Source organism: Procambarus clarkii, chromosome 37 (genome assembly GCF_040958095.1).
Source record: "Procambarus clarkii isolate CNS0578487 chromosome 37, FALCON_Pclarkii_2.0, whole genome shotgun sequence".
In the NCBI taxonomy this organism is placed as follows: domain Eukaryota; kingdom Metazoa; phylum Arthropoda; class Malacostraca; order Decapoda; family Cambaridae; genus Procambarus; species Procambarus clarkii.
This window is the reverse complement of record NC_091186.1, coordinates 23,139,738-23,155,456: the sequence shown is the minus strand read 5'-3', so window position 1 is coordinate 23,155,456 and position 15,719 is coordinate 23,139,738. Positions and strand designations below refer to the sequence as shown.

The following is a 15,719-nucleotide window of genomic DNA, read 5'->3' as shown; positions in this document are numbered from 1 at the left end:
AGCTGTGGTGGTGGGGGTGTACACCTGCAGCTGTGGTGGTGGGGTGTACACCATGCAGCTGTGGGTACCTGGTGGTGGTGGGTGTACACCTGCAGCTGTGGTGGTGGTGTACACCTGCAGCTGTGGTGGGGGTGTACACCTGCAGCTGTGGTGGTGGGGGTGTACACCTGCAGCTGTGGTGGTGGGGGTGTACACCTGCAGCTGTGGTGGTGGGGGTGTACACCTGCAGCTGTGGTGGTTACAGGTGGTGGTGTGTACACCTGCAGCTGTGGTGGTGGGGGGTTGTACACCTGCAGCTGGTGGTGGTGGGGGGTGTACACCTGCAGCTGTGGTGGTGGGGGGTGTACACCTGCAGCTGTGGTGGTGGTGTACACCTGCAGCTGTGGTGGTGGTGTACACCTGCAGCTGTGGTGGTGGGGGTGTACACCTGCAGCTGTGGTGGTGGGGGTGTACACCTGCAGCTGTGGTGGTGGTGTACACCTGCAGCTGTGGTGGTGGGGGTGTACACCTGCAGCTGTGGTGGTGGGGGTGTACACCTGCAGCTGTGGTGGTGGGGGTGTACACCTGCAGCTGTGGTGGTGGTGTACACCTGCAGCTGTGGTGGTGGTGTACACCTGCAGCTGTGGTGGTGGTGTACACCTGCAGCTGTGGTGGTGGTGTACACCTGCAGCTGTGGTGGTGGTGGTGTACACCTGCAGCTGTGGTGGTGGTGGTGTACACCTGCAGCTGTGGTGGTGGGGGTGTACACCTGCAGCTGTGGTGGTGTACACCTGCAGCTGTGGTGGTGGTGTACACCTGCAGCTGTGGTGGTGGGGGTGTACACCTGCAGCTGTGGTGGTGGGGGTGTACATCTGCAGCTGTGGTGGTGGGGGTGTACACTTGCAGCTGTGGTGGTGGTGTACACCTGCAGCTGTGGTGGTGGTGGTGTACACCTGCAGCTGTGGTGGTGGTGTACACCTGCCGCTGTGGTGGTGGTGTACACCTGCAGCTGTGGTGGTGGTGTACACCTGCAGCTGTGGTGGTGGGGGTGTACACCTGCAGCTGTGGTGGTGGGGGTGTACACCTGCAGCTGTGGTGGTGGGGGTGTACACCTGCAGATGTGGTGGTGGGGGTGTACACCTGCAGCTGTGGTGGTGGGGGTGTACACCTGCAGCTGTGGTGGTGGGGGTGTACACCTGCAGCTGTGGTGGTGGGGGTGTACACCTGCAGCTGTGGTGGTGGGGGTGTACACCTGCAGCTGTGATGGTGGTGTACACCTGCAGCTGTGGTGGTGGGTGTGTACACCAGCAGCTGTGGTGGTGGTGTACACCTGCAGCTGTGGTGGTGGTGGGGGTGTACACCTGCAGCGGTGGTGGTGGTGTACACCTGCAGCTGTGGTGGTGGTGTACACCTGCAGCTGTGGTGGTGGTGTACACCTGCAGCTGTGGTGGTGGTGTACACCTGCAGCTGTGGTGGTGGGTGTGTACACCAGCAGCTGTGGTGGGTGTCTACACCAGCAGCTGTGGTGGTGGTGTACACCTGCAGCTGTGGTGGTGGAGGGGGTGTACACCTGCAGCTGTGGTGGTGGTGGTGGTGTACATCTGCAGCTGTGGTGGTGGAGGGGGTGTACACCTGCAGCTGTGGTGGTGGTGTACACCTGCAGCTGTGGTGGTGGTGTACACCTGCAGCTGTGGTGGTGGTGCACACCTGCAGCTGTGGTGGTGGTGGTGTACACCTGCAGCTGTGGTGGGGGTGTACACCTGCAGCTGTGGTGGTGGTGGTGTACACCTGCAGCTGTGGTGGTGTACACCTACAGCTGTGGTGGTGTACACCTGCAGCTGTGGAGGGGGAGTACACCTGCAGCTGTGGTGGTGGTGGTGTACACCTGCAGCTGTGGAGGGGGTGTACACCTGCAGCTGTGGTGGTGGTGGTGTACACCTGCAGCTGTGGAGGGGGTGTACACCTGCAGCTGTGGATGGGGTGTACACCTGCAGCTGTGGAGGGGGTGTACACCTGCAGCTGTGGTGGTGGTGTACACCTGCAGCTGTGGAGGGGGTGTACACCTGCAGCTGTGGTGGGGGTGTACACCTGCAGCTGTGGTGGTGGTGTACACCTGCAGCTGTGGAGGGGGTGTACACCTGCAGCTGTGGAGGGGGTGTACACCTGCAGCTGTGGACGGGGTGTACACCTGCAGCTGTGGAGGGGGTGTACACCTGCAGCTATGGAGGGGGTGTACACCAGCTGTGGAGGGGGTGTACACCTGCAGCTGTGGAGGGGGTGTACACCTGCAGCTGTGGTGGTGGTGCACACCTGCAGCTGTGGTGGTGGTGGGGGTGTACACCTGTAGCTGTGGAGGGGGTGTACACCTGCAGCTGTGGTGGTGTACACCTGCAGCTGTGAAGGGGTGTACACCTGCAGCTGTGGAGGTGGTGGTGTACACCTGCAGCTGTGGAGGGGGTGTACACCTGCAGCTGTGGAGGGGGTGTACACCTGCAGCTGTGGTGGTGGTGTACACCTGCAGCTGTGGAGGGGGTGTACACCTGCAGCGGTGGAGGGGGTATACACCTGCAGCTGTGGAAGGGGTGTACACCTGCAGCTGTGGAGGGGGTGTACACCTGCAGCTGTGGTGGTGGTGTACACCTGCAGCTGTGGAGGGGGTGTGCACCTGCAGCTGTGGTGGGGGTGTACACCTGCAGCTGTGGTGGTGGTGTACACCTGCAGCTGTGGAGGAGGTGTACACCTGCAGCTGTGGAGGGGGTGTACACCTGCAGCTGTGGAGGGGGTGTACACCTGCAGCTGTGGAGGGGGTGTACACCTGCAGCTGTGGTGGTGGGGGTGTACACCTGCAGCTGTGGTGGTGGGGGTGTAGACCTGCAGCTGTGGAGGGGGTGTACACCTGCAGCTGTGGTGGTGGGGGTGTACACCTGCAGCTGTGGTGGTGGGGGTGTACACCTGCAGCTGTGGAGGGGGTGTACACCTGCAGCTGTAGAGGGGGTGTACACCTGCAGCTGTGGTGGTGGTGTACACCTGCAGCTGTGGTGGTGGTGTACACCTGCAGCTGTGGAGGGGGTGTACACCTGCAGCTGTGGTGGTGGTGTACACCTGCAGCTGTGGTGGTGGTGTACACCTGCAGCTGTGGTGGGGGTGTACACCTGCAGCTGTGGAGGGGGTGTACACCTGCAGCTGTGGTGGGGGTGTACACCTGCAGCTGTGGAGGGGGTGTACACCTGCAGCTGTGGAGGGGGTGTACACCTGCAGCTGTGGTGGGGGTGTACACCTGCAGCTGTGGAGGGGGTGTACACCTGCAGCTGTGGTGGTGGGGGTGTACACCTGCAGCTGTGGTGGGGGTGTACACCTGCAGCTGTAGAGGGGGTGTACACCTGCAGCTGTGGTGGTGGGGGTGTACACCTGCAGCTGTGGTGGTGGGGGTGTACACCTGCAGCTGTGATGGTGGTGTACACCTGCAGCTGTGGTGGTGGGTGTGTACACCAGCAGCTGTGGTGGTGGTGTACACCTGCAGCTGTGGTGGTGGTGTACACCTGCAGCTGTGGTGGTGGTGGGGGTGTACACCTGCAGCTGTGGTGGTGGTGTACACCTGCAGCTGTGGTGGTGGTGTACACCTGCAGCTGTGGTGGTGGTGTACACCTGCAGCTGTGGTGGTGGGTGTGTACACCAGCAGCTGTGGTGGGTGTCTACACCAGCAGCTGTGGTGGTGGTGTACACCTGCAGCTGTGGTGGTGGAGGGGGTGTACACCTGCAGCTGTGGTGGTGGTGGTGGTGTACACCTGCAGCTGTGGTGGTGGAGGGGGTGTACACCTGCAGCTGTGGTGGTGGTGTACACCTGCAGCTGTGGTGGTGGTGTACACCTGCAGCTGTGGTGGTGGTGCACACCTGCAGCTGTGGTGGTGGTGGTGTACACCTGCAGCTGTGGTGGGGGTGTACACCTGCAGCTGTGGTGGTGGTGGTGTACACCTGCAGCTGTGGTGGTGTACACCTACAGCTGTGGTGGTGTACACCTGCAGCTGTGGAGGGGGTGTACACCTGCAGCTGTGGTGGTGGTGGTGTACACCTGCAGCTGTGGAGGGGGTGTACACCTGCAGCTGTGGATGGGGTGTACACCTGCAGCTGTGGAGGGGGTGTACACCTGCAGCTGTGGTGGTGGTGTACACCTGCAGCTGTGGAGGGGGTGTACACCTGCAGCTGTGGTGGGGGTGTACACCTGCAGCTGTGGTGGTGGTGTACACCTGCAGCTGTGGAGGGGGTGTACACCTGCAGCTGTGGAGGGGGTGTACACCTGCAGCTGTGGAGGGGGTGTACACCTGCAGCTGTGGAGGGGGTGTACACCAGCTGTGGAGGGGGTGTACACCTGCAGCTGTGGAGGGGGTGTACACCTGCAGCTCTGGTGGTGGTGCACACCTGCAGCTGTGGTGGTGGTGGGGGTGTACACCTGTAGCTGTGGAGGGGGTGTACACCTGCAGCTGTGGTGGTGTACACCTGCAGCTGTGAAGGGGTGTACACCTGCAGCTGTGGAGGTGGTGGTGTACACCTGCAGCTGTGGAGGGGGTGTACACCTGCAGCTGTGGAGGGGGTGTACACCTGCAGCTGTGGTGGTGGTGTACACCTGCAGCTGTGGAGGGGGTGTACACCTGCAGCTGTGGTGGTGGTGTACACCTGCAGCTGTGGAGGGGGTGTGCACCTGCAGCTGTGGTGGGGGTGTACACCTGCAGCTGTGGTGGTGGTGTACACCTGCAGCTGTGGAGGAGGTGTACACCTGCAGCTGTGGAGGGGGTGTACACCTGCAGCTGTGGAGGGGGTGTACACCTGCAGCTGTGGAGGGGGTGTACACCTGCAGCTGTGGTGGTGGGGGTGTACACCTGCAGCTGTGGTGGTGGGGTGTAGACCTGCAGCTGTGGAGGGGGTGTACACCTGCAGCTGTGGTGGTGGGGGTGTACACCTGCAGCTGTGGTGGTGGGGGTGTACACCTGCAGCTGTAGAGGGGGTGTACACCTGCAGCTGTGGTGGTGGTGTACACCTGCAGCTGTGGTGGTGGTGTACACCTGCAGCTGTGGTGGTGGTGTACACCTGCAGCTGTGGAGGGGGTGTACACCTGCAGCTGTGGTGGTGGTGTACACCTGCAGCTGTGGTGGTGGTGTACACCTGCAGCTGTGGTGGGGGTGTACACCTGCAGCTGTGGAGGGGGTGTACACCTGCAGCTGTGGTGGGGGTGTACACCTGCAGCTGTGGAGGGGGTGTACACCTGCAGCTGTGGAGGGGGTGTACACCTGCAGCTGTGGTGGGGGTGTACACCTGCAGCTGTGGAGGGGGTGTACACCTGCAGCTGTGGTGGTGGGGGTGTACACCTGCAGCTGTGGTGGGGGTGTACACCTGCAGCTGTAGAGGGGGTGTACACCTGCAGCTGTGGTGGTGGGGGTGTACACCTGCAGCTGTGGAGGGGGTGTACACCTGCAGCTGTGGAGGGGGTGTACACCTGCAGCTGTGGAGGGGGTGTACACCTGCAGCTGTGGAGGGGGTGTACACCTGCAGCTGTGGTGGGGGAGTCGCCAGCAGCTGTGGAGGGGTGTACACCTGCAGCTGTGGTGGGGGTGTACACCTGCAGCTGTGGAGGGGGTGTACACCTGCAGCTGTGGAGGGGGTGTACACCTGCAGCTGTGGAGGGGGTGTACACCTGCAGCTGTGGTGGGGGAGTCGCCAGCAGCTGTGGAGGGGGTGTACACCTGCAGCTGTGGAGGGGGTGTACACCTGCAGCTGTGGTGGTGGTGTACACCTGCAGCTGTGGTGGTGGTGTACACCTGCAGCTGTGGTGGGGGTGTACACCTGCAGCTGTGGTGGTGGGGGAGTCGCCAGCAGCTGTGGAGGGGGTGTACACCTGCAGCTGTGGAGGGGGTGTACACCTGCAGCTGTGGTGGTGGTGTACACCTGCAGCTGTGGTGGGGGTGTACACCTGCAGCTGTGGTGGTGGGGGAGTCGCCAGCAGCTGTGGTGGTGGGGGTGTACACCTGCAGCTGTGGAGGGGGTGTACACCTGCAGCTGTGGAGGGGGTGTACACCTGCAGCTGTGGTGGTGGTGTACACCTGCAGCTGTGGTGGTGGTGTACACCTGCAGCTGTGGTGGTGGGTGTACACCTGCAGCTGTGGTGGTGGGGGAGTCGCCAGCAGCTGTGGTGGTGGGGGTGTACACCTGCAGCTGTGGAGGGGGTGTACACCTGCAGCTGTGGTGGGGGAGTCGCCAGCAGCTGTGGTGGTGGGGGTGTACACCTGCAGCTGTGGAGGGGGTGTACACCTGCAGCTGTGGTGGGGGAGTCGCCAGCAGCTGTCTCAGCATTAGACTAATTAATTAATTTACATGCAGAGTGATGTGTCTGCCTGTTATAACAGTGTGTACCTGGGTGTTGTCGGAAAATCCGACACCATTTAATAATCATACAGATAATAACTGTATTACCAACAAGTTACCCATAGAAAACGTAACTTGTAGTGGAATTACCATCTAAAGAAAACGGGATATCATCACCACATACTATTATAATTCACCAGCTATTCTGCTGGGAATTGTTCTTAAATACATTAGTCTTTGGACTTTACCATCATAAAAACATCTTATATAAATTAACTTAATTATCAATATTAAAGTAGAGTAAATGTGACCCTTCTATCACTTTCTGAAATCTGGACAAAGTAGGCCAGGCGTCAGAGGGGGGAAGGAGGCAGCCATTGTTGTGTCACCTCCGAGACGTGTGGAGCAAACGGCTCCTATCATTCTGGACAATGTCGGCCAGTAACGTCAATAGGATGGAGTGTTAAACAGCCATTGTGTATACTAGACCAGAGGCTCACACGGGAGCAAATTCGGCTCCTGTTAAATTTACTTGGACGTAGTGTTATGGAAACTAAAAGTGTACCATTATCAACACGCTGTCTACAAATTCAAGTTAAGTGTCTATCCGAAACCCATTATCTATCATTAGTGGCCATTAATGTCATTGGGTAGGGTTATCCGGTTAGATCACATGGAAGCCTCAAACTAAAGGTAATTAAGCCAGGTCCTCATGTTCCATGTACTGTTTTCTCTGATATACTTGTCATATATAGGATTCTGGCTTCACAGCTAGCGCACTTTTGACAGGTCAAGACGAGGATGCAAGATTATGTGCACCAGTTACTGGGTGATAGAAGCTACCTCAAAGAGGATAATTTGGTGTCTACACTCTAGTTATACCTGGTGGACTAACCTGCTGTACTATAAGAGAAGGAACCTCATCAATGTATGTAGCTATTACTGTAATTTGATTGGCTGCATATGTGTAATATAAACCCCCCTAATGTGTAGAGGATCGATTTGTGAGATTATGAGATTATTGCAGAAATACAGTCCACTTAACATTATACAAATTGCTATCGAAGTATATAAATTAACGTAAATATAAATTCATATAAATTAAATAAATATAAATCTCACAGGTCGGTTCCCACAGGTGTACCTGGGTGTACCTGGTTGTACCTGGTTGTACCTGGGTGTACCTGGTTGTACCTGGTTGTACCTGGGTGTACCTGGTTGTACCTGGGTGTACCTGGGTGTACCTGGTTGTACCTGGGTGTACCTGGGTAGAGTTGCAAGCTGCAGGTAATATAACGGATATTACCACAAACTCGGAAGACTTTGAAAGAGAAATTGACAATATGCCCATGCACTCAGCTCCTGGGCCTGACTCATGGAATTCAATATTCATAAAGAAATGTAAAGTACCAGTAGCGCGAGCACTCAGCGTAATATGGAGAAAGAGCCTGGATACAGGGGAGATACCAGCAGCACTTACATCTGCAGATATAGCTCCTCTGCACAAGGGGGGTAGTAAAGCTTTGGCAAAAAATTATAGACCAGTTGCACTAACATCACACATAATAAAAGTGTTTGAAAGAGTGATTAGGAATCAAATTTCTAGTTTTATGGAAAACAATGAATTGCACAATCCAGGACAACATGGATTTAGAGCGGGAAGATCCTGTCTGTCACAGTTACTCAACCACTATGACAAAATCACAGAAGCTTTAGAAGAAAAGCAAAATGCAGATGTTGTATACACAGACTTTGCAAAGGCATTCGACAAATGTGACCATGGAGTGATAGCACACAAAATGAGGTCAATGGGAATAACTGGTAAAGTAGGACGCTGGATACTCAATTTCCTGTCGAACAGAACACAAAGATTAACAGTCAATCAGATAAAATCGAGTCCAAGCGATGTTAAAAGCTCTGTACCTCAGGGTACAGTCCTTGCACCACTGCTGTTCCTAATTCTCATATCTGATAAAGACAAAAATACACGTCACAGCTTCGTATCGTCTGTTACCTATCGTTCGTTACGGCTCGTGACCCTACAACAGCCAAACTTTACATGTCTAAGAATACTACAACTGATGTTGTCTAAAGCGGGTCACCAGTATAACGCCTTCATTGATAACCGGCAATAAGTAAATTTTCCCTTAGGACTGAAGAAATATATATAAATTATAATATATATATATTCAATATAATCAATACAGTATAATATAAAGCCCAGATGGACAAGTTAACTTATACAACCAAACAAAAAGTATTGTCTCTCATATAATATAATATATAAAAATATGGCACAACATGAATGTTACAGACTTAACTAAACAAAGATGTAATCTCTCCTGGTCCCTTGAAGCTACTGACTCTCGCGCACCGTCTCTACCCATAATCCTCTCCCCCCCCCCCCTGCCTCATCCACGATGAGGGATGGAAAATAAAGACTTTTTTAAAACTAATTGAACAACCACTTGTTCTCAAAATACATAAGAATGCAAATAAAATATAATAGTTACTTTCAAAATATATAAGTACAATGCCACCTGCTTAATTACAGTAAATTAATAAATATATGAAATTTAAGAAGTGACATCTGGAACTATCATAACTGAACAGGTCCAGCAATTCTAATTTCCCGAATCCAACAGGTATTAGACGTGTGAAGAGCCACCGCGCTCCTGTCCCCACTGATGCTGCCACACCACACGATAATATACAAAAATATAATACATGTACATATACAGATAATGATGAAATGGAACAAAATAAGTTTATTTAAATTTATATACGTATCCAGCTAGGAGTTCGTAACATCGTCCTTTGCAGATGACACAAAAATCAGCATGGAAATTACCTCTGCTGAAGACATTGAAAAACTACAATCAGATGTCAACAAAGTTTTTGATTGGCAGCAGAAAGTAATATGATGTTTAACAGTGATAAATTCCAGGTACTCAGGTACGGTAAAAATGAGGATCTGAAACATAACACAGGGTACAAAACACAAACAAATCTTCCCATATTAGGAAAACAGCATGTCAAGGATTTGGGAATAATGATGTCCGACGACCTAACGTTTAGGGAGCATAACCAAGCAAATATTGCGACAGCCAGAAAAATGATAGGATGGATTACGGGAACTTTCAAATCCAGGGATCCCATCACAATGGTTGTACTCTTCAAGTCACTTGTGTTGTCCCGTCTTGAGTACTGCTCAGTACTCACGTCCCCCTTCAGAGTAGGAGAGATTGCTGAAATAGAGGGAGTACAGAGAACATATACGGCACGCATAGATGAGATAAAACACCTAAATTATTGGGATCGTCTCACAGCTCTCCAAATGTACTCTCTAAAAAGGAGACGAGAGAGATGCCAATAATATACACATGGAAAATACTGGAGGGCCAGGTCCCAAATCTACACAGTAAAATAACAACGTACTGGAGTGAACGATATGGAAGAAAATGCAGAATAGAACCAGTGAAGAGCAGAGGTGCCATAGGCACAATCAGAGAACACTGTATAAACATCAGAGGTCCGCGGTTGTTCAACATCCTCCCAGCGAGCATAAGAAATATTGCCGGAACAACCGTGGACATCTTCAAGAGGAAACTGGACGGCTTTCTAAGAGAAGTTCCGGATCAGCCGGGCTATGGTGGGTACGTGGCCGTGCGGGCCGCTCCAAGCAACAGCCTGGTGGACCAAACTCTCACAAGTCAAGCCTGGCCTCGGGCCGGGCTTGGGGAGTAGAACAACTCCCAGAACCCCATCAACCAGGTATCAACTACTTACTGCTAGAAGAGGTCTGGCTTCATGCAGGTCGGCGTTCAATCCCCCGACCGTCCAAGTGGTTGGGCAGCATTCTTTCTCCCTCCGTCCCATCCTAAATCCTGACCCCCCCCCCCCCCTCTCCAAGTGGTATGTAGTCGTAATGGCTTGGTGGTTCCCCTGATAATTCCTTCCCTTATCTGGGAATTATATCTGAAGGAATCAGTGTAATTATTGTCCGACTGTTATCATCAGTTATAGATAAATTTTACTGAAAAATACAATTATTAATCACTAGTCTACACAAGTAATTAAGGTTGCCTAATTATTCTGATAACTTGGAACATTCTACTTCAATCACTCTACTTCAGCGAACTCTCTGCCCTGTTAACAAAGGTCTGGGGGTTAATTATCAGAACTAACAGTTAGTTTACTATCCTTGAGTGTCCACTCAGTTTACTGAGGTGTAGTTAGTCATTTGTGGGTGTCGTGGCAGGTCATTAATGTTAGCCACCGCTCATGTTGGCCCTCAGGGTAGTGACCACTCAATCATTGTTCACGTAATGTATATACTGAAAAAAAACTATTTAGTTTGCTGGTAATTTATTGAGATAAATCACAGTGCCTTGCTGTGGAGACACTGTTACTGTGAGTGAACTACTGAGACCTATTACAGTTAACCCTAACAGGCAGACCTATTTCTAAATGGGATATTTGTAGTCAACTCAGTTATTCACGTCCAATATACAATTTATATTTCTAGTGCTGCCCATTATCACGGCGGAGATGTTGTAAGTGCTCACAAGACCTCTTTAAACACTTGTTGCAACTTTACGGGTTGGATTCCCGCTCTCCCAAGACGATCCTGGCGGGGGGGGGGGGTGCTGTTACCGTCTCCGAGATACTGTCTGTGGACGCGCTCAATTGCTGAAAGATAATTTTATTTAATATTTAAACTTGAGGCACTTTTCATCTTGAATAAAGATGGAGCTTCCTGTGCTACAGTGAGGCACGGCACTTACTTAACCACCTGGCTCACTTAACCACCAGGCTCACTTAACCACCAGGCTCACTTAACCACCAGGCTCACTTAACCACCAGGCTCACTTAACCACCAGGCTTACTTAACCACCAGGCTCACTTAACCACCAGGCTTACTTAACCACCAGGCTTACTTAACCACCAGGCTTACTTAACCACCAGGCTTACTTAACCACCAGGCTTACTTAACCACCAGACTTACTTAACCACCAGACTTACTTAACCACCAGGCTCACTTAACCACCAGGCTCACTTAACCACCAGGCTCACTTAACCACCAGGCTCACTTAACCACCAGACTTACTTAACCACCAGACTTACTTAACCACCAGGCTCACTTAACCACCAGGCTCACTTAACCACCAGGCTTACTTAACCATCAGGCTCACTTAACCACCAGGCTTACTTAACCACCAGACTTACTTAACCACCAGGCTCACTTAACCACCAGACTTACTTAACCACCAGGCTCACTTAGTCGTCCACACCAATAATTGCATCTGCCACAAAATTAATCCATATTTTTCAACCAAAAATCATCAAGTTTCACGTCCAAGTTCATCTGAACACATTAAACACAATGAACACTTCACCTCCAACTGTTTGACTTCTTGCACTCAAATGTCTAAAAACTTTACACATTAAGTATCAGTGACTCTTTATCATCCTTAATTGCTCTCAACTCTTTAAGACATAACTGTAACATGCTCGTGTCTCAAGCTAACATAAATACAACATTATTAATGATAACAGAGTCTCTTTTGAGTGGAGGTTCCGTCACATCTTGGCCGTCGAATGTAAGATAAAACTGACGAGTTAGCCAAAGAATCTGTCATTAGAAGAGTGGAGAAGAGTCTTGGATTGTCTACAAGCAACTTGAGAATAAAGCCCGAAGAACAAGAGAAGCTTGCAGATCTGAGACAGTGAAATCTACACTAGCAGTTACATCTATTATCCTATCATGCCAGAGGAGCCACACATGTATGGATCATTACTTAACCTATACCTATAATAGGTGTAGGTTAAGTAATAATTGTAATTACGAAGCAATAAGATGCTTATCTTAACATACTAAGAAGGTTAGGTAAGGTCGGTGTTTTCTATGAAGCTTTTCAAGGTAAACTAAAATATTCACAGTAAATTAGTATGTCATATATGCACTTATTTAATAAGTCAATATTGACTGTAAGAAAGTGCGAGAACGGGTTGCAGTATAATCCCAGACTCCAAGATGTTACTACTGCGCGGCTTAGCACTCTGCTATAAGGATCTCTGGGAGTCTACCTGCTGATGTAGACCTGACCAAATGTTAACTGTGTCGACAAAATTATTCGCATTATGTTATGGACTGTGACGAAATATAAGAAATTTCTGATCATTCTTATCATAAATGTTCAATAAATATCTAAGTATTTATATCAAAGTGATTTACTAACAAAAATCATAGCGAAATATCCCAAGTTTGCCTAGTGTAACTACCCGTGGACCTCTGATGTTCAGACAGTGTTCACTGATTGTGCCTATGGCACCTCTACTCCTACCTTGAGGTGCTTCCGGGGTTTAACGTCCCCGCGGCCCGGTCGTCGACCAGGCCTCGTCACTGATTCTATTTTGCATTTCCTTCCGTACCTTTCGCTCTAGTATGTTGTTATTCTACTGTGGGACCTTGGGACCTGGCCCTCCAGTATCTTCCATGTATATATTATTTGATACCTTTCTCGTCTCCTTTCCAGAGAGTACATTTTGAGAGCTTTGAGACGGTCCCAATAATTTAGATGTTTTATCGTGTCTATGCGTGCCGTATATGTTCTCTGTATTCCCTCTATTTCAGAGATCTCTCCCGCTCTGAAAGGGGAAGTGAGTACTGAGCAATACTCAAGACGGGACAACACCAGTGATTTCAATTATAAGAGTGATATGGGGTCCACTACCGTCCACAGGATGGGTGTGGGGTCCACTATCACCCACAGGATGGGTGTGGAGTCCACTACCGTCCACAGGATGGGTGTGGGGTCCACTACCACCAACAGGATGGGTGTGGGGGTCCACTACCACCAACAGGATGGGTGTGGGGGTCCACTACCACCAACAGGATGGGTGTGGGGGTCCACTACCACCCACAGGATGGGTGTGGGGGTCCACTACCACCCTCAGGATGGGTGTGGGGGTCCACTACCACCCACAGGATGGGTGTGGGGTCCACTACCACCCACAGGATGGGTGTGGGGGTCCTTTTGCATTAAACAGGTCCTCGGTACCTAGAGACCTGTTAAGGGTTGCGTACTGAAGGAGGGTCCAGTAGTTGGCCCAAGGGGGAAGGGGGGCTCTGTAAGCCTAACAGGCTCCCCCTCTCCCCGATAATGGGGAACTGCTCCCTATTGCTCCAGTTTTGGCCTCAAGGCACTTGCCAGTATATTGAAGGATCCTGTGCTGACCTACTTGTGCTGGCGGGTGTGTAGGGAAGAGTTAGGTGGTGGTGGTGGTGAGAGGGGAGACAAGGGGTGGTGGTGGTGGTGGTGGTGGTGGTGAGAGGGGAGACGAGGGGTGGTGGTGGTGGTAGTGAGAGGGGAGACAAGGGGTGGTGGTGGTGGTGGTGGTGAGAGGGGAGACAAGGGGTGGTGGTGGTGGTGGTGAGAGGGGAGACAAGGGGTGGTGGTGGTGGTGGTGAGAGGGGAGACGAGGGGTGGTGGTGGTGAGAGGGGAGACGAGGGGTGGTGGTGGTGAGAGGGGAGACGAGGGGTGGTGGTGGTGGTGGTGAGAGGGGAGACGAGGGGTGGTGGTGGTGAGAGGGGAGACGAGGGGTGGTGGTGGTGGTGGTGAGAGGGGAGACGAGGGGTGGTGGTGGTGAGAGGGGAGACAAGGGGTGGTGGTGGTGGTGGTGAGAGGGGAGACGAGGGGTGGTGGTGGTGGTGGTGGTGAGAGGGGAGACAAGGGGTGGTGGTGGTGGTGGTGAGAGGGGAGACGAGGGGTGGTGGTGGTGGTGGTGAGAGGGGAGACAAGGGGTGGTGGTGGTGGTGGTGAGAGGGGAGACGAGGGGTGGTGGTGGTGGTGGTGGTGAGAGGGGAGACGAGGGGTTTTGTGAGAGGGGAGACGAGGGGTGGTGGTGGTGGTGGTGGTGAGAGGGGAGACGAGGGGTGGTGGTGGTGGTGAGAGGGGAGACGAGGGGTGGTGGTGGTGGTGGTGGTGGTGAGAGGGGAGACGAGGGGTGGTGGTGGTGGTGGTGAGAGGGGAGACGGGGGGTGGTGGTGGTGGTGGTGGTGGTGAGAGGGGAGACGAGGGGTGGTGGTGGTGGTGGTGGTGAGAGGGGAGACGAGGGGTGGTGGTGGTGGTGAGAGGGGAGACGAGGGGTGGTGGTGGTGGTGGTGGTGAGAGGGGAGACGAGGGGTGGTGGTGGTGGTGAGAGGGGAGACGAGGGGTGGTGGTGGTGGTGGTGGTGGTGAGAGGGGAGACGAGGGGTGGTGGTGGTGGTGGTGAGAGGGGAGACGAGGGGTGGTGGTGGTGAGAGGGGAGACGAGGGGTGGTGGTGAGAGGGGAGACGAGGGGTGGTGGTGGTGGTGAGAGGGGAGACGAGGGGTGGTGGTGGTGAGAGGGGAGACGAGGGGTGGTGGTGGTGGTGGTGAGACGAGGGGTGGTGGTGCCAGAGGGCCGACCTTCCCCTCAGTGTGTCTCTAGCTGTGTGCGGGAGAGCACCGTGCGCCACCACGGCCCCGCTACCTTCACTCTCCCCTCGTGTCTACGCTACACCCAAACCCCGTTAGTGTACTACACCCGCGGAGTCGTGTGCCCGCCCCCCCTCATCCCCTCACCCCACACCCCCCCTCCCTCTGGGGACACGGGGAATGAGAGGTGTGTCGGTGTGTGTTAGCCTGGCAGACACACCCATACTTTGGTGAGGACCATTGTGAGCTCCCCCGCCTCCCCACGCCACCCCACGCCACCCCACGCCACCCCCACCATCCCCACCATCCCCCGCAGCCTCCCCCCTACATCAACCCTAGGAACCCCTCCACACACACACCTGGAACAGAGGCAGGTGTGTGAGCCACGGAGCTAACTAGACGTGTCGCCACAATGTCAACACAGTGAGAATATGGCGGCATTTGTGACGGTAGAGGCTGGCACACACCTGCCCCGGGACCCGCAGGTGTGTACACACATGTACACCTCATTCAGCAGTGTTGTAGTGAAGAGTGGAAACAGTGTGTGGAAGGGGGAAGGAGAGGGGGGGGCGGAAGCGAGTGGGGGGTGGCTCAGTGTGTTGGGCCACCACCCCCCTCCTCCAGCTGATCAATATCACATGTGTTTTTGGTGTGTGTGGACCAGTGTGGCCCTGAGAGCCACACGCTAGGTGTGGCGGGGGTCGCCTCACCACACCAGGAGGCACATATGTGTACACAGGCACCCCCTCTACTGCTACGAGAGGAGCACCAGCACCTGCCCCTCCTACACCTGGAGCCACACTGAGCAGTGATGGACAGTGAACCTCCGCCCGGAACCCTCTCTTCCCCCCTCCATTATAAAGGAACTTAATCCTATTGATTTTTCTTGGGCTCCATTCCGTGTGTTTTGCTGTGATCCTC

The 15,719-nt window shown here is 53.3% G+C and overlaps 1 protein-coding gene across 8 annotated transcripts in view; it reads left to right on the top strand.

Moving 5' to 3' along the window:
* The window catches only part of LOC123765891 (phosphatase and actin regulator 2), a 568,756-nt gene that overhangs the window by 101,460 nt on the left and 451,577 nt on the right, over positions 1-15,719 (top strand). For 7 of the 8 annotated variants that reach the window (XM_069337256.1, XM_069337255.1, XM_069337254.1 and 4 more), the window contains exon 1: positions 14,810-14,892. The exons of the other annotated variant lie outside the window; for it this stretch is intronic. The gene's annotated coding sequence lies outside the window, so the exon portion shown is untranslated. Of the gene's footprint in view, positions 1-14,809; positions 14,893-15,719 lie in introns of those variants that run through there. 8 annotated transcript variants of the gene reach the window in all.